The sequence below is a fragment of the Rattus norvegicus genome, chromosome 4 (genome assembly GCF_036323735.1).
Source record: "Rattus norvegicus strain BN/NHsdMcwi chromosome 4, GRCr8, whole genome shotgun sequence".
Taxonomy (NCBI): Eukaryota; Metazoa; Chordata; class Mammalia; order Rodentia; family Muridae; genus Rattus; species Rattus norvegicus.
The window spans coordinates 43,148,538-43,168,718 of NC_086022.1; the positions used below are offsets into that span (position 1 = coordinate 43,148,538).

Here is a 20,181-nt window from a genome sequence, read left to right on the forward strand (position 1 = left end):
ATTAGCAAAACTACAAAGTAGCAACAAAAATAAATTTATGGTTGGGGGTCACCATGACATAAGGAACTGTCTTCAAAGGTCGTGGCTTTTCTCCCAAACTTATGTGATCTAGCAAGCCCTCTCTTGTACATATATACCCAAAGCTAATCAGTTCACTATGACAGAGATTTCTGCACTTCCAGGTGCATTGTAGCACTATTCATAGATAAGATACAGAGTCAAACGCAGTGTCCACCAAAAGAAGTAGAAGAAGAAGAAAAAGAAGAAGAAGAAGAAGAAGAAGAAGAAGAAGAAGAAGAAGAAGAAGAAGAAGAAGAGGAGGAGGAGGAGGAGGAGGAGGAGGAGAAGGATGAGGAGGAGGAGAAGGATGAGGAGGAGGAGGAGGAGAAGGAGGAGGAGGAGGAGAAGGAGGAGGAGGAGAAGGATGAGGAGGAGGAGGAGAAGGATGAGGAGGAGGAGGAGGAGGAGAAGGAGGAGGAGGAGGAGGAAGGGGAGGAAGAAGAGGAAGGGGAGGAAGAAGAGGAAGGGGAAGAAGGGGAAGAGGAAGAGAAGGAAGGGGAAGGGGAAGGGGAAGAAGGGGAAGTGGAAGAAGGAGAAGGGGAAGGGGAAGAAGGGAGGAACAGGAAGGAGGGGAAGGGGAAGGAGGGGAAGGGGAAGAAGGAGAAGCGGAAGGAGAAGGAGAAGAAGAAGAAGAAGAAGAAGAAGAAGAAGAAGAAGAAGAAGAAGAAGAAGAAGAAGAAGAAGAAGAAGAAGAACATAATCATCATCAACAACAACAATAACAACAACAACAACAACCTAAGATTGAGAAGGACTCTCTTAAGAAGGTCTTTATCAGAAGACCAAGACTTTAATATATGAGCTGTTGGGCACCTTTAATATTCAAATCACAAAACAAATCTGACTCCTAAGAATTGTCCTCTTTCTGTTACCCAGCAGAAGAGTTGGGGTTGGAATAGGCCATGGGGATGAATAACTGTTGCCTGAGGTTCTGTGATCAAGAGGCTATATAATGACATTGACCATGACTTTTAGGCCACTAGCATCACTGTGAAAGGTTAGCTCCTGAGCATTTGTGAGGTGAAGAAGATACTGTCATATCCTTTGGAGAAGAAAGTCCATAAAATGACTAGGAAATGAGCTGGAGTATGAAGTGTCCAGTAATGCAGCCCAAATGGGGAGGCAAATCAATGCAGGAGGAGCCAGGGAGGCAGCAGCTGCTGCTATTAATGGCCATTTGATGATGCTTTCCCAAAGGCCAGAGATTTGTCAACAACAATCTGATGATAGCTTTTCCATTGTACGAGGTCAGGATAGTGCTTCCCCTGGTAACTTGCCTAATAGCTATGTTCCACCAAACATCATGGCTTCTTCTTTGGTTCTGGAGTTTTCTCCAGAGTTCAAAGAGTCCTTTCTTTGTAACAACTGACTTCACTAGGACAGTGTGGGAACAGTTTCAAAAAATATTCTATGATAACTGCAGTAGGCCACATTTCTAATGTTTCAGTTCTATGCCCACAGAATTTCAGATAGATCTTTTCCTACCTACCCAAATACAGAATTTTTATATCAAAAATATTTTTTACACATTATGTTTGATTCTTGTTTTCCCTCTACCATCTCCCAGAAATTCTATGACTTCTTTCTCTCTCTAGAAAACAAACAGGCCAAGAATAAAATTACAAAACTAAAATAAAACAATGCAAACTGAAGAGGAAAAAAAAACCACAAAGGCATGAGAAACATACATACACAGAGACACATCCGCAGCTATGCACGTGCACACACACACACACACACACACACACACACACACTCACCATAAAACACAAAATCAGAACTCATAATAGATAAGCAAAAGAAAAGTAAGGTAAAACAAAGCCCAAAGTATTATGAGATGAAACATGTGAACAAAGAAACAGACCATTGACTCATTGTGTATTAGCATCTATTCCTGGGTATAGGGATTCCCTTAAGAGTGGGTTGTATACCAGTGAGACTTCTTTCGGAGCAGCTGTCAATTGGAGATAGATTCTGGATTTGGGCTGAGGGATTGTTTCCAGTTTGCTCCTCAGCACTGGAACTTCAACTGGCTTGATTCTGTGCAGGCCCAGTGCATGATGCTGCTATGGTGTCTTTCTTTCTTTTTTCTTTTTTTATCTTTATTAAATTGGGTATTTCTTATTGACATTTCAAATGTTATTCCCTTTCCCAGTTTCCAGGCCAACATCCCCCTAACCCCTCCCCCTCGCCTTCTGTATGGGTGTTCCCCTACCAACCCTCCCCCCCGTTACCGCCCTCCCCCCAACAATCCCGTTCACTGGGGGTTCAGCCTTGGCAGGACCAAGAGCTTCCTCTTCGACTGGTGCCCTTACAAGGCTATTCATTGCTACTTATGCAGTTGGAGCCCAGGGTCAGTCCATGTATAGTCTTTGGGTAGTGGCTTAGTCCCTGGAAGCTCTGGTTGCTTGACATTGTTGTACATATGCGGTCTCAAGCCCCTTCAGCTCTTTCAGTTCTTTCTCTGATTCCTTCAACAGGGGTCCTGTTCTCAGTTCAGTGGTTTGCTGCTGGCATTCGCCTACGTTACTTGCTGTATTCTGGCTGTGTCTCTCAGGAGATTTCTACATCCGGCTCCTGTCAGCCTGCACTTCTTTGCTTCATCCATCTTACCTAGTTTGGTGGCTGTATATGTATGGGCCACATGTGGGGTAGACTCTGAATGGGTGTTCCTTCAGTCTCTGTTCTAAACTTTGCCTCCCTTTCCCCTCCCATGGGTATTCTTATTCCCCTTTTAAAGAAGGAGTGAAGCATCTGCATTTTGGTCATCCTTCTTGAGTTTCATGTGTTCTGTGAATCTAGGGTAATTCGAGCATTTGGGCTAATATCCACTTATCAATGAGTGCATACCATGTGTGTTTTTTTGTGATTGGGTTACCTCACTCAGGATGATATTTTCCAGTTCCATCCATTTGTCTATGAATTTGATAAAATCATTGTTTTTGATAGCTGAGTAATATTCCATTGTGTAGATGTACCACATTTTCTGTATCCATTCCTCTGTTGAAGGGCATTTGGGTTCTTTCCAGCTTCTGGCTATTTTAAATAAGGCTGCTATGAACATAGTGGAGCATGTGTCTTTGTTATATGTTGGAGCATCTTTTCGGTATATGCCCAACAGTGGTATAGTTGAGACTGCAGGTAGTAACAGGGCAACATGTCTACAGTTATTGAGTCAGTCATGGAGAAACAAAAGATCAGTGATGTATCTAAATATATTTTCCTCCGTGATGACTTCTTCGGCAGCATGGGAAAGCATAAAAAAATTCAGGAGTGAGTGACCACAAAGACCAAAGAAGGCTTCTCTTTTGTGTTGCCAAAGAAATGCTGTATTTCAAAACAAACAGAAGAAGGGCAGATATCTTCATGGTTAGTTAGCCTTTTCCTTAAGTTCAGCTCATGTCCTGCTACCAGATACCATTCATCTTCTTTTAATTGCTCATTTGGAATGTTCAAGCTCTACCTAGGAAAGTAGTAGTGTTAATGAGGTGGCTTTTTGAGGGGAGTTGTAAGTTTGTTTTGATTAAGGAAGTAACTTTCATGCTTTTAAATATATTCTTAGTGTCTGTGGTACAAATTGCTTTTCAGATAGGTCCTCGGAATATCCCAGGAGACAGTGTCCAGATGAAAAAGATTATTTGCCCTAGTGAGGTCTTAGATTTATGGTTTACTCCATAATAGCATGGCTCACACTGCAGAAATTTATTTTCTCATATTTCAAGAAATAGGAAATCCCAAATCAGGTTACCTCTAGCTTTAAAATTTCTGAGAATTTCATACATCTATACAATGAAATTGTGACCATATCTACCCATCCCAACTTAATGCCTCGTTGTTGTTGTTGTTATTGTTGTTGTTTTTAATCCACTGCCCATATGTGCATGGTGTGGGGCCATCCCATTGGCACATGGGAAACCTACCAGTGGGCACATAGTCACAGAGTGACTTTCCTGCCCAAGCAGCAATCCCTGTCAATAACTTACTTTTCTGTAGTTTTCGTTCCAGATTTGCTAATGGCCATCTCCTGGTTTATCTTTACTTGTGGTCTTCCCTTTATGCTAATGCTCTTTGTGTCTTTACATCTTTCAATAAGGACACTGGTTCTCTTGGACTAAGAACCTATCCTTAGGAGCTCAGTTACCCTTTATTGCTTTATTAAAAGCTTGTTCAAACAACAACAACAAAGCAAATTAGTGAAATAGTCAGAAAAAACAACAAAACAAAACAAAACAAAAACTCCACCAAAACAACAAAAAACTGTCTAAAAACAATCATGCTGCAAGTTTGGCCTTCAACAGCTGAGTTTTTTTGTTTTTCCCTTTGGCTGGACTTCATTGACCTCAGAGCACCTTTGGATACAGTTTTTTAAAAGCAAACCACATACACAATAGGAACCAGATCCAGGCTTATTCTGCTTGGCTCCAGAAAAATTCCAACTAAAGTACTTATGCAAGACTTGAGAGTGTGTGTGTGAGTACCATAGTCCTGTGTCAAGGGGTCGACACCTGGAAGAGAATCGGTCTGACATGGTGCAGCTTGGGCACACCTGCTTCTTGTAAGTTCTGATGCTCACCACACTGCCATGGTTGATCATGATGAACTTCTGGTCACTTAGCTGCTATAAAAGTGTAGTCTCTTGCCTGTCTCTCCTCCACACGAAGACAAGTTTACTTCCATTCAGAGTCATGAGCAACTTCCTGTCCTATGCAGTTGTTTCATTGAGTTCAACCCCAGCTCATCTCTGTGTTCTTGAATGTGCTATGTATCTTTAACGTGAGATTAGTCCTGTTCTCAATGGTTGTGGTGGGATTGATCATGCCAGCCACCTACCTTGTGGCGAAGCTCACATCAAGAGACTTCATGTAGTGATTATAATCCTTGCAGTCCACTAGTTTCCAGGTACTGGTGAAGGCATCTGCCATGGTGCTGTAAGGGAGACCTGCAAGCATTATGAATGGCGATAATGAGTGTGTCCCACGTCACCAGCTGAAATTTACAAGATATAATTCAGTCCATGACATTTCACATGAATCTTTTAGTTAATTGAGATCACCAACAGAAATGTAGCAATAGAGAAAAGGAAGCCTGGCATTAATTAATTAATTAATTAATTAATTTGTTCATTCATTCATTCATTTATTTAATACAATGCTGATTTTTAGGATTGCTTGCTAGTGCAACAGTTCAGTCTTTAATGGTAGCAATTATAGCTATAATTTTTCTGAATTGACCAGTAACTCATAGATCTGTTTCAAGAGTCAGAGCATTATTAGAAGAATCTGCCCTCCTGCAAATCTCCATGCAATTGGGCATGCCCGGTCTATCCAGAAACAGAGCCCGAGAGTGGAGATACTAAGATGAAAGCTACGTAGTGAAATTACAAATATACTTTACAACCATTCATTAAAAATCCACTGTGCCAGTTACAGGAATAATATTCACATTAGAGTTTGTTTCACTGTAGTTTAGAGAAGTGCTAGTAAATTTTTTCCCCCAGTTTTGGCTACAGAACACCAGTTTTCTGCTATGAAGTCAATGGCAGCTGAAATTTAAGTAATAGTAACTACATTAAGATACACGAGGGAATAGAGATAATGCAGCAGGTGTTGGAGGACCTGGCTATTAAGGGTGCAGTCCCCCAGTCTCCCTTTCTCAGCAGGGTTTCCTCTTTTTTTGCCTTTCCTTAATGGAAGAGTGTTTCTAAGCACAGATGCCTAACCCCTGCGTGTGCTGAATGATTTGGCATGCGTTTTGGTCCTTCTTATTGCCCTTATGATAATTAGGGACTGTGTTATGTATGATCAATCAGTCCTCCCCACCCATATGGTGCTGTATTATGACAAATCAGCCCTTTCTGCCTATATGATAATTAGGTACTGTATTATGATCAACCACTCTTTCCTGCACATAACCCAAAGAACTCTTATATCCTTTCCCTGAAAAAATAAAATAATGCTGGCTCCTAGGAGTTCTTTCCATCATCCTTGCAGTCATGAATAAGATTATTTAAAGAACAGGTAGAAAAGTTAGGTTCATTCAAAGAGTGGAAACAGGACCTTTTGAAAAGATAGGAAAATAACCTAGAAAGCATTGCTTGAGAAACAAGCGGAGTGAAAAGTTGAGAGGAAGGAGTGGGCAAGTCCTTCAAGAGTGAAGGGCTTGAGTTTCAAAGTATGTGCCTTGAATATAACAGCATAAAGGGTTATTGATGGCAGTGAGAACAGTTAAGGTGTCACCAGGTCTGTGATGTGAGGCATGAATGGGAGTGAAGGAGGCAGCTTTGGGGCTATGCCAATCCATTTTCAAATATGTGACTGTGAGGAAGAACAGAAAGTGCGACATTGAAGAACAAATAGAAATGGTAAGGATAAAGTGAGGTTTATGTCTGGAGCAGGGGATATTCGCATGATTCTGACAAGCAAGCATCAGAGAACACTAGCACCACAAGTTGAGGACGTCTAAGACGTCCTTGGATGATTCACAGGAAAGAATTGAACAGAGGGAAACCATTCTTAGGCAGTGGGAAGGTCATCTCCCCTCTCACTGCAGTAGGAAAAAGTGGCAAGGTGGTAGAGTCTGGGGGATAGAACGGTATATGATTTTTTTTTTTTGCTTATGATTTAGTACTCATTAGCTCTGTTTATTATTGCTGACTGTTCCTTCTAGCATTTTGGGGTTATTTTTCTTTGTCTTCATGAGGCATTAGATTTGTTTCAATCTGTGAGTGGGAACAACGTTCAAATTTACAGAAACAATAGATGATTTGATATATTATTTTCCCCTTTCCCAGAGTGATTAGTAGTACTCTGAAGAGTTTTTATTTGATTAGGCAGTATGTGGACAGAGCACAACCAGGTGATCTGGAGAATAAATTTTTATAATTTGAATTTTTCCTGAGCCATTAAGTGAAATTATTATTTATTTAGAAGTCACTCTAGTTTATTAATTACTTTCAGCAGTTTTATATAATTGGTTGAAAACAAGAAATGAGTGGAATGTTAATTTTAATTTTCTTCACGTAGGAGCCTCAACAACTCACATTTAAACTTGTACAAAATAGCTTTCTTGAAATATGAATCCCAGATATGTCTGGTTGAGTATTTTTTTAAGTAAAGTAAAAATATTTCATTGGCAAAGAGAATATTGTTAACAATATAATTGGGAATATTCTCCTTCTAATTTAGCACAGAGCCAAAAGATAAAGTTATAATTCAGAGATATGAAAAGTAGACTTGTGGTCTCCCAGACACATAAAGAAGAGTTAATTTTCACTGGAACATGAAGCAATGGTCAGGCATCTCAGTATAGGGTGGGAAAGGTACTAGATTTAGATTAATGATAAACACATGTGAAGTGTGTTTGTGTCTTCCAAACTTTTAAAGAGAGTATTACTAAAACCAATTCAGTAAATGGTGACATTAATACATAAAATACTAAACATAAACCTTATCACGTGATTTGCTACTCAGAGACTCTTTTAATATTTTTTAGTTGCTTTGCTTATTTGCTGTGTGTATGTGTAAGATGTGTAAACATACGTTTTATGTTTGCGTCTATCTTAATGTTCTATGGCTGTGAAGAGACACCATAGCCATGGTAACTCTTATAAAGGAAAGAATTTAAGTGGGAATTGCTTATCATTTCAGAGGTTTAGTCCATTATCAGCATGGCAGGAAGCATGGCAGCAGGCAGGCAGATACGATCTTGAGGAAGAAGCAGAGGGTTCTGCAGATAGATCCTCAACCAGCAGGAAGAGATGGAGACCACTGGACCTGCCTTGTGTATCTTGAACTACTAAGCACTTCCCCACCTCATCCCAGTGACATACTTCCTCCAAGGCCACATCTAATGACAAAACATTCAAGTATACAAACCTATAGTAAAATATTGTTATTCCTGTTCAAATCACCACAGTGTGTGACAGTGGATGAACAAGTGTGAGCACACACATTTGGAAGCCAGAAGTTGACACTATGTGTCATTCTCTCCATTTGTTTTTTTGTTTGTTTGTTTTTGTTTGTTTGCTTTTGAGATCATATACAGAACTCTGAGTTCATTGCTATATCTAGGCTGGCTGGTCAATGAATTTCCATGATTTACTTAGCTCTGCTGTGCCCTGTCTTCCTTGCTTTACTATTCAGAATAGGAATTACAGGTGTGTACCATACCTGGCTTTTGACAGGAGTGATGGGATCTGAAACCAGGTCCCTATCTTTGTACAGAAAGCAGTGTACCGACCAAGTCGTTTTTCTGGCTTTAGAGTTTTTTCTAGAAAAAAAGAATGCAAATTTCCTTGCTTCTCTATTCTTACCTCACATTGAATTCTAGCAAAGATACTTCTGTATTCTAAAATATCTCAGTTCTTTTATATTAATTAGGCTAGCTCTAGAGTATCAGATTGAATGTGGATTTCTTTACAGTAGTTACAGAGAATATGAAGAGATAAAAAAATGTTTTAATTTACACTTGTTATTTTGGCCTTGACCAGGTGAAGAAATATGGTTTATTCTAATTAATTTGAAATAACTTACATAGCAATTGTGGAAAATGACTATGCCCTTATTGGAAAGCAGAGATGCTGGGGTATGAGTCTTTTATTTAAGGGGAATATTGACATTTGACTCAACTAGCTTTTATTTGCAGAAGGCTTAAGGTTATTAAAAGTAGGAACAAGGCAAAATAAATCACAATAAATTAGTTAGCAAATCATGGATAAGTCAGCTCAGGGTGTCTTTATGATACTGAAAGTTTTGGCTCTCATCTGGAAGTCCTGAGGGACCATGCACTTGAGGGTGGCTTCAACCTACAGTCACCTCATACTGAGTTTGGTTCAGTTTATGAGTGCAATAGGACTCACAGTTCTATGTTTTCCAATTCTCAATAAATAAGAGAAGATGTATGTCCACATTGGTATTAGGGCATAACATGACAATCTGACAAAGCAGAATGTCCCATTTTGTTGAAACACACAGAATGGCATCTTGGACTCTGGTGCTATTCTCTGAATTACCTTACAGAACAGAGAGGATGAGAGTTGGTAGGTTGTATTCAGGTAACAGCAATACCTGTAGCAGGTATTTGTATGATTAATAGTTTTTATTAACTCTCTCTGCCCATTGAGAGTTTTCTATAAAGAAATTTAGGTGTTATTACAGCAGCTCTAGCCTGGCAGAGTCAAGTCCGTGTTATAACCGGGATCACATACACTAACGCATATGGATGTGCTTAATTGGAACCTAAGGAGCACCTTTCCTCCCTCCCACCCTTCTCTATAAAAGGTTACAAAGTACTCCAAGGTATTTGTAGCAGAGAAGTTTCTTAAATGGTCAGTGAGTCTTTCCAGCATGTAGACTGTGGGGTATTTGATTAGTGGAAAGTCTCCATATAATCCCCACCTTTGTCTAACCCTATCACTGAAGGCATCTTGTGTCTAGTCAGTTGTCTCCATGGATAAGGATCTTAAACCATTTGCATGTAAACCTGCCAGCATCTCAGTGTAAGCAGTAGGGGCTCCCAAGGCTCCATCACAATTCCTGACATTAGTTACATTTCTTGGTGCCATGAATATAAGTATAAATATTCCTCAAGAGATACATATCTTAAGGAAGGGATGGCTTATTTGTCTCATAGTTTGTCATATTTGGAGAGGCATATGCTGTCAGCATGAGGCTATTGAGCACATTGTATCCAGTCAGGAAGCAGAAAGATGAATGTTGGTGCAATGTATACTTTCTCCATTTTAGAGTTTGAGATCATGGAATAGTGCAATCTACATTCAGGATAGGCCTTCCTTCCTTAGATAAACGTCTCTAATACTATCCTCACATACACACAAGGGTGTGTCTTGGGCAATTCTACATGTAGTCAGGTTGACAATGAGAATAATTACCATACACATCCACAGCCATTTCCCCCAAATCTCGCAACTTTCTTCTTACAGAAGCATTAAATACTACAAACCAAATGCTTTCTGTTTTATTTGAGGTATAGTTATTGTCTTATTTTCTCCATTGCTCACTAAGGAACAATGTGATGTTACTGTCATCACAGCAGCTAGGACATGAGGTAGATATCCATATCATGCAGAGTACTGTTTTCTTGGAATGGATGGGAGGACCATAGGAATCAGACCTGTGATTTTTGCTTCACATCTTCCCCGCTGCTTATGACTTCAGCCAGTCACAGACAATAGTCATGAGCTGGCTGTCAGTGTGCTGACACAGCCCTGTGTCTTCAGTGTCAATAGGGCATCATTTGCTCTATGACTCAGAGCTTCTCTGGATTCATGATGTGGATCCCTGGGGATGCCCTTGTCATTTCCATGCCAGGAAGAGAACTAATGTTCCAGATAAGCAGTGTTGAGATTGATTCTAAACAATTCCTTGAAGATCCTGACAGAATCTAGCATCTGCTGTCTGTTGTGCTGATCATCTCAATAAAGCAATCTTTAAAAAAGAGTTTTGGGGACCCATCCCATATGCAACCATCAAACTCGGTCACTATTGCTGATGCTAAGAAGTGCTTGCTGACAGGAGCCTGAGATGGATGTCTCCTGAGAGGCTATGCCAGAACCTTACTGATACAGATGAGGATGCTTGAAGCTAGCCATTGGACTCAGCATGGGGACCCCAATGGAGGAGTTAGAGAGGGGACTGAAGGAAATGAAGGGGTTTGCAATCCTATAGGAAGAACAACAATACCAACCAACCAGAGCTTCCAGGGACGAAACCACGAACCAAAGAGTACACATGGAGGGACCCATGGCTACAGCCGCATATGTAGCAGGAAAGACTCTTTTCCTCAGTGTAGGGAAATGTCAGGGTATTGAGGTGTGAGTGGGTGGGATGAAGAGCATCCTCATAGAAGCCGGGGGAGGGGCATGGGTGAGGGGAAACTGGGAAAGGGGATAACATTTGAAATGTAAATACATAAAATATCCAACAAAATACATTAAAGGGGTTAGAGAGATGGCTCAATGGTCAAGAATATTGACTACTCTTCCAGAGGTCCTGAGTACAAATCCCAGCAACCACATGGTGGCTCACAATCTTCTGTAATGAGATTTGATGCCCGCTTCTGGTGTGTCTGAAGACAACTACAGTGTACATATATAATAAATAAATCTTTAAACAAATACATTAAAAAGGTTTTAGAAAATTGAAACATATTGTGCAGAAAAGCTCATTAATTTTAGATGTAGATTTTATGAAATTTTGTATATGCATATACCGATGTGATCCCCACCAAGATAAAAATATAGGATTTTTTTGAGCACCTCAGAAAACTTATTTCTGATCTCTCTGCTCTTTAACAGAAACAGTTTCAAACTGCGTATGTCAGTTGAGCTTGATTTCTTGCACTCAGCGTTACAGTGGAGAGCTTATACAAATTGTTCCAAATGTTATTGGTGGCTTCATTTTTCCTCCTATGTGTGCTAGTCTATGTTCAGTCATTTGCAAAGTATTCTCATGTTGGGTTTCCTAGCTTTCTCTTTCACTGCCTCTGGGTTTTTCTTCCTTTACTGACACCCATTCCTTTACTGACATTCTTTACTTTACTTTACATTCGTTTACTGACAGCTCATTACCTGCATCTGTTTCTTCCTTGACTCTCTACCTCCCTCTCAGGATCTCAAAACTCCAATGCTGTTGTCGTGAGTTCAGCAGTAGGAGTTTGTTCATTATCTTTGCTCATTTCCTCATATGTGACCACTGAAAGCAGCTTCTTCTTGGAGGGCTTTAAGTCTTCTCAGAATAAAACTTGAGAAATTCTGGACAGTGTTCTTGTTTTAAACTCTGCAAGTTATGTAATCATTTTAAGAGAGATTGTCTAGGGAAGATGATGCCCAACAAACAGAAATAAATGGTAGATTTCATGGCTGAGATGCTCTAGGTGACATGCCATAGCTCTGTATAAGAACTTGCTTCATTCTCTCAATCCTCACTGCTTAAGCAGCTAGCTCTCTGGTGTATTTTCTTGAACCAAGACTAACTCTTCTGATAAAAGGAGTAACCAGGTTAAGAAATTGATATTTTCATGTAAAGAGGCAGAAAGAAGCAAAGACTTAAAAGAGGAGAGAAGGCAGAATGTAGTATATGAGCTATAGGTCTGTATCTCTCATTTTCCCTGAGGGCAACTGAAACTAATTTCTATGATCATTTCTGTGGCAAAATGTGTTTAAAGTGGAACAAAATTTATGAGGGTATCTGCTGATGGACGTCATCAGCTATGGTGGGAGAAGAAACTCTAGATGGCATGATGAATATACTTTTAGTCTGTAATATTTATTTTACATTATATCAGTGAAACCTTTTCTAAGTAACTACTATAAATTGCACAGCCATTATAGTAATTGATTTAATATTTCACTTGTGGATGTCACTGAGATTTGCCCTCAGTCAATGACTTTGTTTCCATGGTAACAAGTGTGTTTTAAATGATAAGAAATGTGAAGAGACGAAAGGATCAATTAGTAATATATAACTCCAATTAAATAAAATTTAGATTTTTACACAGTGAAGCAAATCTTTCAAAAGTGAACAGGACAGCCTAACAATATGGTGGGGCTTTGGCAAATGGTGCGTACACTAATTTTAAATAAATCTGCATGCTCTTGTGCATAGCTTCTGACTACCTCAGACTTAAGGCTTTTATGCAAATGGGAAAATGCAAAGAGCTAATCATGCAATCAGTCTTTACTTAATTATCTATTGTCTAGATCCCGCCTGCCTCCTTCTCTTATTTGCCATCCTTTCATCCTTTATTGGCATTTTTAACATAAGGAAGAGGAGGAAAATTAAAATGATTTTATTTTGCTTCTCAAGAGCTCTGTCTGTAAGAACACATTAATTACTTCATTTATCAAGGGTATATTGAGCACATTCCAAACACTGATACTCGTTGCCGTTCCTGAATTAGGCAAAGCCATTTTCTGCTAAGATGTTGTGTATTCAGTGTCGCCTTCGCCTGGGCAGCCGTCCTCTAATCTACACCATGGATCACTCTGCTTCCTTTATATCTCTGCTCTTCTGTCAGCTTCAACATGCAGTCTTACTGCCTCCTTCACAAAACAGAAACGTTAACTCCAGCAGAAATCTTATGTCTTTTGCCTTTGATATTTTACATTATACATGTCTTATAATGCTACTTAACGTTAATTCATTCACTGACTCTCTCATTCTATATATCCTCACTAACATGAAATTTATGGTACCTAAATACAGAAGATTTCTCTGTTGTTTCCCTTTTACTGTTATGTGCTCATATTAGAGTAGTTGTAGCTTCTTACTGGTAGCATCATTACCTTAAGGACGGAAGACACAGTGTTTCTCCTTTATTCTCCAAAGACTGGTATTTAGTAAAGAAATTTACAAGATTTCAGTGGAAGATTTTGTTAAATGCATTTTTATTAAAAATAGATTTTTTCATGCAATGTATTCTGATTATAGTTTCCTCTCATTCTATTTCCTCCTTTTCCTTGCCACTTCCCCTCCTGTCCAGATCCAGGCCCTGTCTGTCTCTCATTAGAAAACAAGCAGATATCTAAGGAATAATGATATAATAAAATATATTGAAGACAACACATAGTATGGAAAACAGGCAATCAAGTTAAAGAGCCAATGAAAAAGTATAAGAGGTGCATATAGATGGGGAGACACATGCATTTACATACTCAGGAATCCCACAAAAACCCAGACTAGAAGCATAATATATAAGGAACTGCAAGTTTAAAAAAAACAAAACAAAATATAACAAAACCCAAAAAGGTATCAAATGCTCTGACTTAACATTATGGGACAAAGAACACCCAAAGTTGCCACTGAATTTGTTCTGTGTTGACCAACTACTGCTGGGCATGGTGTCCACCCATATGAGCAGTTTGTTTCCCCAGTGTGATAACCTCGGAGAACACTAATGTTTCCTTTGTTGGAAGTTATCACTTGAATAGCTTCTGGGTAAGGAATGTGGGCTTTAGTCCACTTTTATCCTCAATTCTGGGGCACCATCAGGCCCAGGATTGTACCTACCCTGTGCATGCTACCAGTTTCTGTGAGTTTCTATGTGTGCCAGCCCTGTTGTGTCTAGATCTTGATTACTTGGTATCCTCCGTCCTCTCTGGCTCTTACAATTTTTCTATCTTCTATTCTGCAGTACTTCAATCCTCAGGGAAGGGATTGGTTGGAGAATCCTCATTTAAGACTCGATGTTGCAAATCTCTGCAACATCAATTCAAACCATTTTCACTAATTTGCTGCAGGAGAATGTCTCTGTGATGACAGCTGAACAAGTCATTCATTTATGAGCATACAAAGATATTGTTAGGAGCCATTGTATTGCTGTGTTCTTTAGGAGAACAGTAGTATTGATTTTCTCCTAGGTCCCTGGCCTACATAGTCTCAGGTTCTTGACCACTCAACCAACACTGAATTCCACCTCTTGGAGTTGAGCTTAATTCAAGTCAGATATTGGCTAGTTACTCCCGCAATCTTTGTGCCCCTATTGCATCAACAGGAACAAGTCACCATTGTATAGCTGTAGCTGGGTTGATATTTACCATTGTCCTTTGGTATCATGCAAAGTATAGTCCAGTACCAGAAACACTAGTCATCAGTGGTGAGGGGTCCAGGTAGGCACAAGCTTGACTCCCTCATATTCAATAAGCTATATGACTGCTGTATTCAGTAATAGGGACTTCCCTACAGTTTGTGAAGAGACACCAGTAGCCTTGGCAATAGCCTAGCTTGCTTTGGCATTCCCATGAGACCCCTTTGGTCTTATACATAGTTCAATTATATTATATATCCTATTCCTGGTACCAGATGTTTCTCAACACTAGGTGTTGCAATACGTCTAATTGCAGCTCTTTCTCCCCGATTCCTTGCCAATTTTATTTAGGTCACCTGACAGGTGAATATTATAGGATGCTGCTACCATATTAAGTTTGTATACAACCGCTCAAATGGTGCTCAGTTTTAGCTGTTTCTCTTAATATTTCTTCCCTCACAGTCTTTTCTCTCTCTAACCCCCTCTGATATTCCTTCAAGTCCCCTTCACATCTATCCATAACTATCAATTCTATTTTTTCTTCCTAAGGAGATCCCTCCCTTCAGACCTTGATCTCTACTTAACCATATGTTTTTATAATAGCTTTATATTACAATTTGAGAGTTTAGCTAATGGATACATTTAGTAGCTTTAAAAATTATTAATAATAATAAATTATTATATTTTTATTCTATTTTTTAGCATTCAAGAATGTTTCTATTATACTTTCCCTCCCTGTGTTCAATATGAAGCTGAAAACTATGGTCTGGAAAGAATTGGGTTGAAATTTTGATGGAGATTGTATTGAATATGTTTTTGGTAAGATGACCATTTTTTACTCTATTAATCCTACAAATCTGTGAGTATGGGGGATCTTTCTATCTTCTGAAACATTTTTCAAATTCTTTCTTCAATGTCTGAATGTTTTTATAATACAAGCATTTCACTTGCTTATTAGAGTTACCTCAAGATATTTTTGAGGATCTTATGAAAGGTGTTAGTTCCCTAATTTTTTCCTTAGACCATTTGTCATTTGTGTATAGGAAAGATGCTGATTTTCTAGAGTTAATTTTGTTTTCTGCTACTTTGCTGAAAGTGTTTATTAGCTGTAGGAGTATCCTAGTGGCATTTTAGGGTCACTATGTATACTATTATATCATCTGCAGATAAAAGTACTTCGACTTCTTATCTTCTAATTTGTATACCCTTGAAATCCATCAGCTGTCTTATTGCTCTAGCTGAGTGCTATAACGAAATAGAAATGCAGAAAGTAGACAACTCTGTCTTGTTCCTGATTTTAGTGAAAATGGTTTGAATTGATGTTGCCGTGGGCTTTCTGTAAATTGCCTTTAATATGTCAAGGTATTTCCCTTACGTTCCTAGTCTTTCCAGGACTTTTAACATGAAGGAATATTGGACATTGCCATAAGCATTTCATTCCTTTAATAAGATGATCATGTGGTTTTTGTCATTCAATGTTTGTATGGTGGATTACATTTATTGATTTATGGATATTGAACCATCCCTGCATCTCTGGGATGAAGCCTACTGGATAATGGTGAATGATTTTTTGATACGTTCATGCATTTGGGTTGGAACTAATTCATTGAGAATTTTTGCATCTTGTTCATAAGGGAAATTGGTTTTTAATTCTCTTTCTTTGTTGGGTTTTTATATGATTTGGGTAACTGTGACTTTATAAGAGGAACTGGGCAGTGTTCCTTCTGTTTATGTTCTGTGAAATAATTTGAGGAGTATTGACTCTTTGAAAGTCTTGACTTAAGCCATCTCGACCTAGGTTGGTTGGCTGTTTTTGTTGGGAGACTTTTAATTACTTTTTATATTTGAAGAACAGTCATAGTTTTGTTGAAATTGATTATATGATCTCGATTTAACTTTGGTATATGTTGGGAAAACTACCCATTTCTTTTACATTTTCCAATTTGAGTACAGGTTTCTAAAGGATGTGTCTGGATTTCTTCTGTGTCTCCATTCCATCTCCTTCTTTGTCTCTAATATATTAATGAAGAAAGCCAAAAGTTGAGGAATTCAAAAAAGTAAACTTCACCAACAGAATACAGGAGATGGAAGAGGGCATCTAACTCATGGATGACAAGATATAAAAGTTGGATATCTCAGTTAAAGAAAATGTTCAACCCAAAGTAAGTAAGTAAGTGAATAAATAAATAAGTAAATAAATAAATGTTAAATTAAAAAAAACAGGTACAAACCATCCAGGAAATCTGGGGTACTAAGAAAAGACAAAAATTTATGAGTAATAGTAATAGAGGAAGGCACAGGAAATATTTTCCACCAAATCATATCAAAAAGTAAAATAAAATATAATTCCTGAAAGAGGTGCCAATTAAGGTATAAGAAGCATATAGTACACCATATACACTAAACCAGAAAAAATTCAACACAATACATAATATTCAAAACAGTAAAGTACAGAACAAAGACATATTATGAAAAGCTGCAAGGGGAAAAGATCAAATAACATATAAAGGCAGAGCCAATAGAATACATGACTTTTCAATATAGATGCTAAAATCAAAAAGGGCCTAAACAGATGTTTATCAAATTCTAACAGACTACAGACACCAGCCACTATACTTGACAAAATTTTAAACATAATAAAATGGGGAAAATAAGACATTCCATGATAAGACCTAACTTAAGCAATATCTATCTACAAATCCTGACACCAGGCTAAAATTTTCGATCTGAAGAAGATAACCACTACCACCACCACCCCTCAAAAAAGGAAAATCCCACATCACAATAATGAAACAATGGAAATCAGACACATTGCTCATTGTTAATTCTGAACATAAATGACCTCAGTTTCCCAATGAAAAGACGCATACTGAAAGAATGCAGTCATAAATAGGGCCCCTTCTTCTGCTGCACACAAGATACACACATTAACATCACGGGTAAGGGCTGGAGAGATGGCTAAGCTGTTAAAAGCGTTGGCTGTTCTTATGGAAGCCTGGGGTTCTATTCCCAGCACCTGCATGGCAACTCACAGGTGTCTATAACTCCAGTTCCAGAGAATCCAACACCTTCACACAGACATGCATGTAGGCCAAACACCAAATGTACATTTAATAAATAAATAAACAAACAAACAAACAAACAAATAAATAAATGTTTTTTAATTCCCCTGACACATATGAAGCCCTATCTGGCCTCAGTAGAATTTCAGCCATGATTATGATTATTTCTTGCCATCTATTTCTTTTTTTCATGGATTTTTAAAATTTATTTACATTTCAAATGTTATCCCTTTTCCCGGTTTCCCATCCATAACCCCCCTATCCCATCTCTCTCCCCCTTCTTCTATGAGGGTCTCCCCACCCATCAACCCACTCCTTCCTGCCTCCCTGCCCTCACTTGTCATCTACTTCTATTGAGTGCTATTTCTTCTTATTTTTCTGAAGCTTTCAGGCATGTTCTTAAGTTGGTAATTATGTTTAATTTTGTTTTATGTAGGCACTATGGCAGTACTATGGTAGTACTATGAACTTGTCTTTTAGAATCACCTTCATTGACTCTCATATGTTTGGATATGTTGTGTTTTCTTTTTCTTTTTAATTTATTTATTATTTATTTTTAAATTTATATCCCAAATGTTGCTCCCCCATCCCTGCTACCAAAGTTCCTTCCAGTTCCCCTTCACCTCTGGGACGGTGCTCTCCTCCCTGTGTATTCCCCCACTCTGGTGCATTGTCTGCACAGGATTAGGTGAATTCTCTCCCACTGTGGCCCGAACTTCACTGTCTAAGGGAGTGCATTAGCCTGTCAGGAACTGGAAGGCATGTTGTGACTCAGGAGCCATGAACTCTAACCTGAAAAACCTATGGTGCTTTCCCCCAAGCATCTAGATCAGGCCACCTCCATGTTTCCTTGTAGAGGTTCACAGAAAAAAGAAAATCAGGTGTGACAACAGCATCTGCTTATTTCCCTAGGAATGGGGACAGAGAGGGTGGTCATATCTAGTGGAATTTTTGTAGTTGCAGGCAAGACTTGTGGTTTGACTTTTGAGTAGTGGAAGGAAAATAAAGCTCTGAAGACCACCTATCTGCTTCCATGGCAGGCTTAGCATTAAATACAACTTATAAAAGTAAACAAATCATTAGCTTACAACATCATGAGTCAACTAACTCAATCTTCTGGTCATCACAAAGATTGTCTGGGGAAGCTGGTGTTAAGTTAAAATTAGAGAGTAGATGTATGACAGAGGACACCCAAAGGTTGGTTACATTGACACAACTGAATTGTTCAAATATTCTGCTGTGACAGAGTATGTTTGTCGCTAACATGATGTTAAAAAATAAACTGAATTATGTGTTTGTTAGTGGAACGTACTCTTTCAGTTAACTCTCTGTTCCCTGGTTCTTGATTTTAGTATATGGTATGGGCCTATGTACCTAACTGGATGTTTTGTGCATGAGGGTTGACAATCTCTGTTTTATTGTGAGGACTGGATTATTTTCAGCAGGGTCGTAAGGGGTGAATTCTAAGACCAAGGTCCTTCATGTGAACTAATTAATCTTAAGCACCAGTGCTATTTCAGGCTATCAAAACACTTTAGATAAAGTATCCTTTACTTTTAATAAATTTTATAAACCCGCCTGATAAATATGTTTTTAAATGTCAAAACTATGTCTTAAAGGCCAAGATCATATAGAATTAAGAAAATGTGAGGTTTAAAGTAGGCATATTTAACAGGAACTTTTAGTTTCACACTTAGTTCTTTGTGTGGACCCCAGGACATGGTATAATGGGTTTTTATGCATTTATTGGGTCAGACTCTTAGAGATTGATTCCCTCCTGTGCAAATCACATTTTCTCCCAGTGTTCCTTCTTATAAAGTGGGACTATGATAGTGGTTTTTTCATGACTTAGCTGAATTTATGTAAAGCAACTAGAACCATGTTTGGCATTCAGTAATTTCACAATAAGTGATAAGACTACCACTCTTAGCATCATTATGATAGAATAAACAAGAAAATCCTGGAAAGATTTAAACTTTACTAGACACTGTGTTTAACAGCTGCTCATATTGCCATCAAGAAGAGGGTAAATGGAGAATAACAATCTTTTAAAAATTCACCTGTCGTCAGCGTGTGTGTGTGTGTGTGTGTGTGTGTGTGTGTGTGTGTGTGTGTGTGTGTGTGTGTTTGCGCATGCGCACATCTGTATGTGCAGACAGTGTCCATATAGAGACTAGAGGACAACTTTCTTTGTTTGTCTCCTTACACATTGTGGTGGATTCTAGGAATTAAACTCAGGTCATTAGGTTTGGTGGCAGTGCCTTTATCTGCTAAGCCATCTTGCTGGTGCATAACAATAATACAATTAATGAATGAGAGTGATTTTAAGACACATGTCATTTCACTTTATAAAATTTCCCTCAATTTACAGAATTCGACAAAAGATATACTTAACTTTAAAAATGTGCTGAAAAAAGAATTTTTGCACACTTTGCCTGTGTTAACATTTCATAAGTAACAATTCTGGATTAAGAAAAAAAAGACCCTAACTTCTTAGAGAATTAACCATAGAAAT

The 20,181-nt window shown here is 38.5% G+C and overlaps 1 pseudogene; it reads right to left on the minus strand.

Annotated features, from left to right (window-relative positions):
* Positions 1–2,303: 2,303 nt before the first annotated feature.
* On the minus strand, positions 2,304–17,918 carry LOC134486730 (fatty acid-binding protein, heart-like; annotated as a pseudogene).
* Positions 17,919–20,181: the final 2,263 nt, after the last annotated feature.